Here is a 10,083-nt window from a genome sequence, read left to right as displayed (position 1 = left end):
CACATAGAATCATGGCAATATAGGTCTGGAAGTGACCTCGAGAAGTCATTAAGTCCAAACCAGTACACTGAGGTAGGACCAAGTAAATCTATCCCATCCCTGATAGGTGTTTGTCAAACCTGTTCTTAAAAGCCTCCAGTGATGGGGATTCCATAACCTCCCTTGGAAGCCTGTTCTGGAGCTTCACTACCCTTAGAAAAAATGAGGAGTCCGTTGGCACCTTAAAGACTAACAGATTTATTTGGGCATAAGCTTTTGTGGGTAAAAAACCACTTCTTCAGATGCATGGAGTGAGAATTACAGACACAGCATAGATATATTGGCACTGGTAAAGGGGGAAAGGACTGAAAGGCAAAGGAGGAGTGTGTGCGATAAAACAGGTTTCAGAGTAGCAGCCGTTTTAGTCTATATCCACAGACTAACACAGCTGCTACTCTGAAACCTGTCACTATGCAAGGCACTGAATTTAGCTGTATGAAGTGGAAATCCATCAACTTCATGAAAAATCTCGTACAGATACAAACAGACATCATCTTCCTTTCCAAATGCAAACAGATGGACTTCATACCAAAAGGACTAAAGGTAAAAAATTCATTACAATCTACATATCACACAGACTATGCTGAGAGATTTTGCCACACGCTCTCAAAGAAACTGCAAAACCACCAGATCAACATTCTATACAGCAAACAGGGAAAGATTAAGAAGTACTCCTATTCTTTTTGTGATAAGACAAAAGACCCTTATGCTTTCTGTCTCCTGAGGTTCAGCCTCCCTATCCAGCTTCTGTCATCTGGTAGGATCCCTTCTCCTGCAAAGAGGACTTCTTCCACCCTAAATAATGAGGAGTCAATCAGTAAAGGTAAAATCAAATAAAGTGTATTGAAGGGTTTATAACAAAGAGTGGGAAAAATAAGAAGGGGAATAAACAGCAAAATTGTGCAATACAGTGATTACCCCCAAACTCAACCCTATAAAACAGATATAAAAACCTTCTTCACAGATCAAAGCGACGGCAGGTGCTTGGGACCTCAATCCTCTGGCTAATGGCAAGCCTTTGGAGAGGAGCTCCAAGGAGTCCCTTGATGTTCCTTCAGGACCGTGGGAAAGCAGAACAGATGATACGCTCAGGAGAACAGCGATGGATGATGACAAAGGTAAGTGTTGTTTCTTCTCCTTCTCTTTACAGGTGAGAAAGCTGTTGGAGGAAAATCCCAGCACTTCTATCACTAGGAGCGATAGATGTCTGCAGGTAAGACCCATGACCATCCCTGGCTGCCACTCAGATGGACAGCCGTGAGGCCGTGTCCAGGGCAGTTTTTTATACCTTCGCCTGGGAAACCCCCTAGAAAAGGTGGGAAGCCCCTTCTGGGAAAATCAGTTCTAACTGGAAGTTGTTTACAACTCCAGGAGAAGTAAAAGAGAGGGAAAATGGACCTATAGCTCACATGGGCATAAAATTCCACTTTGAAACCAACATGGATTCCTGTAGTCACAAAACATATATGAAAATGAACCCAACCTAACATCACATGAAGAGAAGGGAGTTACCTTACAAGTGGAGAACCAGTGCTGACAAGGCCAATTCATTCAGGGTGGATGTGGTCCACTCCCAATAATTGATGAGAAGGTGTCAATACCAAGAGAGGGGAAATTGCTTTTGTAGTGAGCCAGCCACTCCCAGTCCCTATTCAAGCCCAAATTAGTGGTGCTAAGTTTGTAAATGAATTGTAGTTCTGCAGTTTCTCTTTGAAGTCTGTTTTTGAAGTTTTTTTGTTGCAGGATAGCTACTTTAAAATCTGTTATTGAATGTCCAGGGAGATTGAAGTGTTCTCCTACTGGCTTTTGTATGTTACCGTTCCTGATATCTGAGTTGTGTCTATTTATTCTTTTATGTAGAGACTGTCCGGTTTAGCCAATGTACATGGCAGAGGGGCATTGCTGGCACATGATCGCATATATCACATTGGTAGATGTGCAGGTGAATGAACCCCTGATGGTGTGGCTGATGTAGTTGGGTCCTAAGATAGTGTCGCTAGAGTAGATATGGGGACAGAGGAGGCAGTGAGGCTTGTTGCAAGGATAGGTTCCTGAGTTAGTGTTTCTGTGATGTGGTGTGTAGTTGCTGGTGAGTATTTGCTTCAAGTTGGGGGGCTGTCTGTAAGTGAGGACTGGCCTGCCTCCCAAGGTTTGTGAGAGTGAAGGATCATTTTCCAGGATAGGTGGTTGATGATGTGCTGGAGAGGTTTTAGCTGGGGGTTGTACGTTATGGCCAGTGGTGTTCTCTTATTTTCCTTGTTGGGCCTGCCCTTTAGTAGGTGACTTCTGGGTACCCACCTCACTCTGTCAATCTGTTTCCTCACTTCCCCAGGTGGGTATTGTAGTTGTAAGAACGCTTGATAAAGATCTTGCAGGTGTTTGTCTCTGCCTGACGGATTGGAGCAAATGAGGTTGTATCTTAGGGCTTGGGTGTAGACAATGGATTGTGTGATGTGTCCTGGATGAAAGCTGGAGGCATGTAGGTAAGTATAGTGGTCGATAGGTTTCCGGTATAAGGTGGAGTTTATGTGACCATTACTTATTTGCACTGTAGTGTCCAGGAAGTGGATCTCTTGTGTGGACTGGTCCAGACTGAGGTTGATGGTGGGATGGAAATTGTTGAAATCCAGGTGGAATTCTTCAAGGGCCTCCTTCCCGTGGATCCATATGATGAAGATGTCATCAATATAGCGCAAGTAGAGGAGGGGCGCTAGTGGATGAGAGTTTACCAACGAAAGCTTATGCCCAAATAAATCTGTTAGTCTTTAAGGTGCCACCAGACTCCTCGTCATTTTCGTGGATACAGACTAACAAGGCTACTCCTCTGATACTACCCTTAGAGTTAGACAGTTTTTTCTCAATATCTAACCTGCATCTCTAGTGCTGCAGATTAAGCCCATTACTTCTTGTCCTACTTTCAGTGGACATGGAGAACAGTTGATCACAGTCCTCTTTATAACATCCCTTAATATATTTGAAGACTGTTATCAGGTCCCCACATCAGTCTTCTTTTCTTAAAAGAAACTCTCGATATTTGTCCACATCTCTCCTAATGTGCGGTGACCGGCACTGGACACGGTATTCCAACTGAGGCATCATCAGTGTCAAGCAGAGGGGGATAATTGATTCCTGTGTCTTAAATATGACTAATTCACCTTAGAACTGCATCACATTGTTGCCTCATATTCAATTTGTGATCCACTCTAACCCCCAGATCCTTCTCAGCCGTGCCACCAATTAGCCAGTTAATCCCCATTTTGTAGTTGTGCAACTCACAGGTGCCGGTTTTTAATTTTCCTGGGGGTGCTCAACCTCCACTCAGCCTCCGCCCCCACCCTCACTCCACCCCTTCCCCCAAGCCCCTACCCCGCCCCGCCTCTTCCTGCCCCCACTCCACCCTGCCTCTTCCCCACCTCTTTCCTCCCCCTCCCCCGAGCTTACCACGTCACTGCTCCTCCCCCTCCCTCCCTCCCAGCGCCGCCTACATGCTGCGGAACAGCTGATTGTGTTGTACAGGAGGCGGTGGGAGGGAGGGAGGGGGAGGAGTTGATCGGTGGGGGCCTCCGGCAGGCGGGAGTGGGGTGGAGGGAGTGGAGCTTGGCTGCCTGTGAGTGCTAAGCACCTGCTAAGTTTTCTCGGGGGGAGCGGCAGCTCTGGAGCACCCATGGAGTCAACGCTTATGGTACAACTGATTTTTCCTTCCTAAGCGACATACTTTGCACTTGTCTTTATTGAATTTCATTTTGTTGATTTCAGACCAAGTCTCCAATTTATCAAGGTCCTTTTGAATTTTAATCCTGTCCTCCAAAGTACTTGCAACTCCTCCCAGCTTGGTGTGATCTGCAAATTTTATAAGCACGCTCTCCATGCTGCTGTCCAAGTCATTAATGAAAATATTGAATAGTACTGGACCCAAGACTGACCACTGGGGGACCCCACTAGATACACCCTCCCAGTTTGACAGTAAACCATTGATAACTACTCTTTGAGTACGATCTTTCAAGCAGTTACGCATCCACTTTATGATAATTTCATCTTGACCACATGTCCCTCGTTTGCTTATGAGAATGTCATGTGGGACTGTGTCAAAATCCTTACTAAAATCAAGATATATCATGTCTACTGCTTTCCCCCTACTCACTAGACCAACAATCCTGTCAAAGAAGGAAAATAGGTTGGTTTGGCATGATTTATTCATGACAAACCTATGCTAGCTATTCCTTATAACCCTATTATCCTGTAGGTGTCCACAAATTGATTATTTAATAATATTTCAAAGTATCCCTCCAGGTATTGAAGCTAGGTTGACTGGTTTATAATTCAGGTCTTCTTTGTTCCCCTTTTTAAACATAGGTTGCCTTTCTCCAGTCCTCTGGGGCCTCACCTATCCCCCATGAAGATAATTACTAACAGTTACAAAATGCTTCAGCTAATTTCTTAAGGACCCTAGGATGAATTTCATCAGACCCTGTCAACTTGAATACATCTAACTTTTCTAAATATTCTTTAACCTGTTCTTTCCATACTTTGGTTTTACCTTCCTTCCCTCTTATTGTTAATGTTAATTGAGTTGAGCATCTGATTTCCATTAACCTTTTTAGTGAAGACTGAAGCAAAACAGATATTAAACACCTCAGCCAACTTGATGTCATCAGTTATTAGCTCCCCTTTCCTGCTAAGTAAAGGACCTACTCTTTCCTTCATCTTTCTCTTGCTCTTATCGTATTATTACTTTGTATGTCCTTTCCTAGGTGTAAACCCATCACCATAGTATCTGAGCACCTCACAACCCTTAATGTGCTTATCCTCACAATATCCCTCTGAAGTAAGGAAGTTCTATTATGCCCATTTTACAGATGGGAAATGAGTCACCAAGATAATAAGGCCCAGATCCACAAAGCAATGGAAGTTGGGAGCCTAAATACCTTTGTGGATCTGGGTCTAAGTGACTTGCCCAAGGTCACACAGGAAGTCTGTGGTAGAGCAGGGACTTGAACTCAGGTCTCCCAAGACCTAGGCTAGATTGGGTTTGATTGGGTTTTTCTGAACATTTTAATAAAATGAATCTTAAGAACGGCCATACTGGGTCAGACCAATGGTCCATCCAGCCCAGTATCCTGTCTTCTGACTGTGGCCAATGCCAGGTGCTTCAGAGGGAGTGAACAGAACAGGGAATCATCAAGTGATCCATCCCCTGTTGCCCATTCCCAGCTTCTGGAAAACAGAGGTTAGGGGCACCATCCCTGCCCATCCTGGCTAATAGCCATTGGTGGACCTACCCTCCATGAACTTGTCTAGTTCCTTTTTGAACCCTGTTATAGTCTTGGCCTTCACAACATCCTCTGGCAAGGAGTTCCACAGGTTGACTTCCTTCCTTGGATGACTTTGGAATCACAGGAAGCATGAATTAAGGCATTTTGGTTACTTTGTGACACATGGATGCTTCCCCACAGCTCCCACATGTACAGCTGATGGGCTGGATTATGACATAACAATCTGCCTCAAAGAAGGTGTGGCAGGTAGCTGCACTTCCCCAGGAGCAGACCAGGAAAAAAATTATGATTTTGAGAGTGCATGATTTTTGGGGGGCGGAGAGGGGCACACCCTACCTCAGCCCACCGACTCCTCACATTTGGGGGGTGGGGTGAAAGAGGGAATAGCAGCGGTTGTTCTTCCTCCAAGGTGCGACCTGTGATGCATGGTGCTTTAAGGATAGGTTACAATCCTGCCCTATCAGTGCCCAATCAGTGCCCAATCAATGCACTCTACCTCCTTTTGGGGGGGGTCACTTTAATCCCTGCCCCAAACAGACAGAAAATTAACGAGGTTGAACAAGCTTCATTTTCTAGCTACTGCTGCTGAATAGCTAAGGGAAAATCAAATATATTGATTCCTTCTGCTTAAAATAGCACCTGCAGGTAGCTGTTGTTTGAAATAAGCCTATTGCTGGAAAGGTTACAGCTGGTGCAATTTTAGCACGACAAGGTGCAGGATTCTGTGCTTTTGAATGTTCCAATCTTCTTACAAATTAGTCTCTTGTGCTGGTATTTCTCTTAACCCTTTTTCTCTGTTGGATTAGCTACTGTGTAGTATTATTATTACTGACTAATATTAATTACTGTTATTTATATTGCAATAGTGCCTAGGGGCCCCAATCGTAGACCAAGGCCTCACTGTGCTAGGCTCATAGCTCTGTAGCAATCTCCACAGGGTAGCATTGACTTCAGCATTATTGAAGGGTTCTTTTCTTCTCCTGTACCCCGCCCTCTCCCAGATGTCTTCAGATATCATAGGTCTCTTCTCAGAACACGTTTGCTTCTTCAGCTGGATAAGCCATAAAAGCTCTGTAAGCTCCTGGCCTCTCCAGCTACCGAGGTAGCTTCCTATATTCTCCATTAGCAACTGCATAACATCAGATTTGGACCTTATGAGGCTTATACCTAAGCTTTCTTCTTGCAGCGGTAGAGTTTGTGACTTCTCAACACCTGCTTGCCCTATTACGTCCTAGGGAATAGTGCTGTGGGTTGTGCTCAACCTGCTCAGTGTATCTGTTGCCATTTTAATGGTGGTGGGCTCATCCTTGGCTGACTGCTGTCCCCTAAATGGGAGTTACCCACCAGAAGTATCAGAAGTACTGCTTATCAGAAATAGAGGGGTCACTTACTGCTGCAGCCAATCAAGAACAAGAGCCCCACCAACTGCCCAGATGAGCAGTTAGGGGCATCTAGCCAGTGGCCAGTGGTGGAAGAGGCCTCCCCTCAATAACAAGGCTACTTTTAATTTAATCCTCCAGCAGCCCTTGGGCTGTAGTGACTTCTGTGACCTGCTTAGAGAGGAGGTGCTCCCCCGCCCCATCCCCAAAGCTCTTCTTGTACTCCGAGCCACAGAGCTGGTGTCTTGTAGCTGGTTAGAATTTTCTGTCAAAACTTTTTTTTAGTGGAAAATTAAGTTTAGGGAAAAACTCATTTCCCCTCCCACACCCCAAAAAGAGATTTTTTGTTGTTGTTGTTGGAAAACTACAAACCCCAAACCACAAATTTTTGACTGAAGTGAAAACCTAAAAATTTTGGGGCTTTTAACAAAAAGTCAACATTTTGGAGGGAAACTCCTTCCCCCATTTTATGACCAGCTGCAGGGTTTTGCTCCAAACTGCCCTCTAAATAAAAAAGACCAATACACATCTGGATTCTGCAAACTCTTGCAGCTTGCCTTCAAGTCCAGGTAACTTTTAGTAAATAGATGGACTCTAGCAGTTCAAATGGGTGACCAGAGGTGTCAGTTTTACTGTATAGCTCAGTGGTGGGCAACCTGCAGCCCGCGGGCCACACACGGCCCATCAGGGTAATCCACTGGCGGACTGCAAGACAGTTTGTTTACACTGACTGTCTGGAGGCACGGCCGCCTGCAGCTAGCAGTGGCCATGATTCACCGTTCCCAGCCAATGGGAGCTGCGGGAATCGGCGCAGGCCACAGGGATGTGCTGGCCACCATTTCCTGCAGCTCCCACTGGCCGGGAACAGCGAACTGTGGCCACTGGGAGCTGTGGGTGGCCGTGCCTGCGCATGGTCAATGTAAACAGACTGTCTTACGGCCCGCCAGCGGATTACCCTGGTGGGCCGCGTGCGGCTCACGCGCCGGAGGTTGCCCATCACTGGTCTAGAGGCACATAAAAGTAGAGTTGCGTATCTGAGGCTTTAATTTGTCTAAATTGTTCTATTTGCATTGAAAAAAGGATGTGATACATTGTCTGTTTGATGGTCTTTCTCTTTCTCTCACTCAACATTGGCTTATTTGCATATTCATATTATGCATCACCGTCATTTTTATTAAAATTGTTTTCTAATAGCACCTTGTTCACTGAAAGTAGAATACGAAGTAATGGGCTTTTTCTGCCACAAGGGAGATTTATGTTAGATATTAGGAAAAACTTTCTAACTATAAGGGTAGTTAAGCTTGGGAATAGCTTCCAAGGAAGTCTGTGGAAGCCCCATCATTGGAGGATTTAAAGAGCAGGTTGGACAAACACCCGTCAGGGATGGTCTAGGTTTACCTGGTCCTGCCTCAACACAGGGGGTTGGACTAGATGACCTCTCGAGGTCCCTCCCAGCCCTACTTTTCTGTGATTCTATTAGGCCCAGTGACAGACAGGACACCACTGTGCTAGGCGCTGTACAAATACAGAACTAAAAGAAGGTCCCTGCTCCAAAACGCTTACAATCTAATATAGGACAAGAGACAAAAGATGGATAACGCCAGAAGAGGGCACCGGAAAACAATGAGACACATTTTTATTTTCTGTGGAAAAGTATTATAATTCTCATGCAGTTTTAGAACCCCATTTTCAAATGAAGTGCCTTTGCATCCCCCAAACTGCGTCTTTTAATTATAGCACCCCAAAATTGTTCACACACAAATTGACATTTGCACAGGCCACATGGGTAACAGCGTGTGCCTAGGAAACAACTGGCAAGCACAGTTACCCAGTCATTACAGGCAGATAAATGGGAGGGAGGTTTGGATGCTAGGGAAGTGTGTTCAAGGCTTGAATCTGAAATTTAGATGCCAACATTCAAAAATGGGGCCATTTGTGTAGATTTGCTCATAAAAGATACCATTCACTCTCACCTAAGCAGGTGTCATGTCATGCAGGCCAACCACAGTCCACTGTAGGTCCAAAAACCAGCTAGTGGCAGGGCTTTTTGACTTCAATCTGTCTTAATATTCCCAGAAGAGATGTCATTTGTTCTGTCCTAGCCAGAATGTTGTTTGTTTATTTCTGAGTGGAAATGGGCTAAATTAGGGGCAGATTGTGTCCTGTCCTTCATGTGCCACAAGGGAGCAGAGAAGCTATGAGTCTCCTCCTTACTCCCTTAAGCCAGTGCACCTACCACTTCCAGTGCATGAGGGGTAGCAGGCTCCTCAGAGTGACTACACCCTTGTGCAGGTGAGCGGGAAGGGATGTGAGGGGCTGGTGGCTAACCGGAGCCTTGACTCCGTCACACAGTGCATCTGGTGCATCCAGAAGTGGGTACTGCATTGGGTATGGACGATGCCAAGAGTTATTGTTCTAAGGGAAACCACCCACACAATCGCTTCCAACTGCTACCAAAACTTCAGTGAGTGTCTGATGGAAAACCTGACGATTGCAGGAACAAGGAATTAATGTAAACGGCCGGATTGTCGTAGGCTTATTTGTAAGGAGCAGCACCTTACACCACATAAAGCCCTTTCACTCTGTAAGTATATCACAGTTTGACCCACAATAAGATAAACTGGACTTCAGACTACGGCTTACATCTCTGGAGGTGTGGCCCAAGGAAGCACCCCATTTTGTTCACTGTGCAAAGACTCATTAAATATGTGTATGGAAAAGCAACAGCTAGCGGAAAGGTGCAATTTGCACAAGTTTAAGAGAGGTAATTGAACTGTGATGCTGCAGGTGTGGTTGAAATACAGATGCCTTTTCTCCATTCTCAGCTTCACACTTGAACTTTAGGACCTCCCATCTCAGAAGGAAGGTAAAATTTGGGGCTCTATTCTGCCATTGATGTGCATGCATAACTCCCATTGCCAGAAACTAGAGTCATGGATCTATGCAGGTAGCAGAGTAGACTCCCAAAGTAGCAGGTAGCAGAGTAGACACCGGAAATGTATTCATGTAACAAGTTCATTCTTTTATCGTTTGTTTATTTGAGTTTGTCACCAGGGACGGAAGGATAAATTTCTGCCAACTGCTTATAGTGCCTTGCACTGTGGTCTTATCAAGTGTTACACGCTTAACAAGGTTGGGTCTGACAATTACTTGGATGGATGCCCTCTAATGAAAACATATTTGATGAAGGAAATGGTACTGATGAGTTTTCCTTCTGAGTAACTACAGGACCAAAGCTCTGCCGGCATTCTGTGTTACTTCAGGTGATATCTTTTGTATGAGAAACAACACTCATAATGGCTCCTAAAATTCCGTTTCATGAGAAGAAATGTTACAGAGGAGAAAGATGAACCCTGCTGTCCTGAGGAGGGCTGGATTAGGCATAGACACTA

This window comes from Chelonia mydas, chromosome 1, assembly GCF_015237465.2.
Source record: "Chelonia mydas isolate rCheMyd1 chromosome 1, rCheMyd1.pri.v2, whole genome shotgun sequence".
NCBI classification, from domain to species: domain Eukaryota; kingdom Metazoa; phylum Chordata; order Testudines; family Cheloniidae; genus Chelonia; species Chelonia mydas.
The sequence above is the reverse complement of the archived record's forward strand: the minus strand, read 5'-3'. Positions refer to the sequence as shown.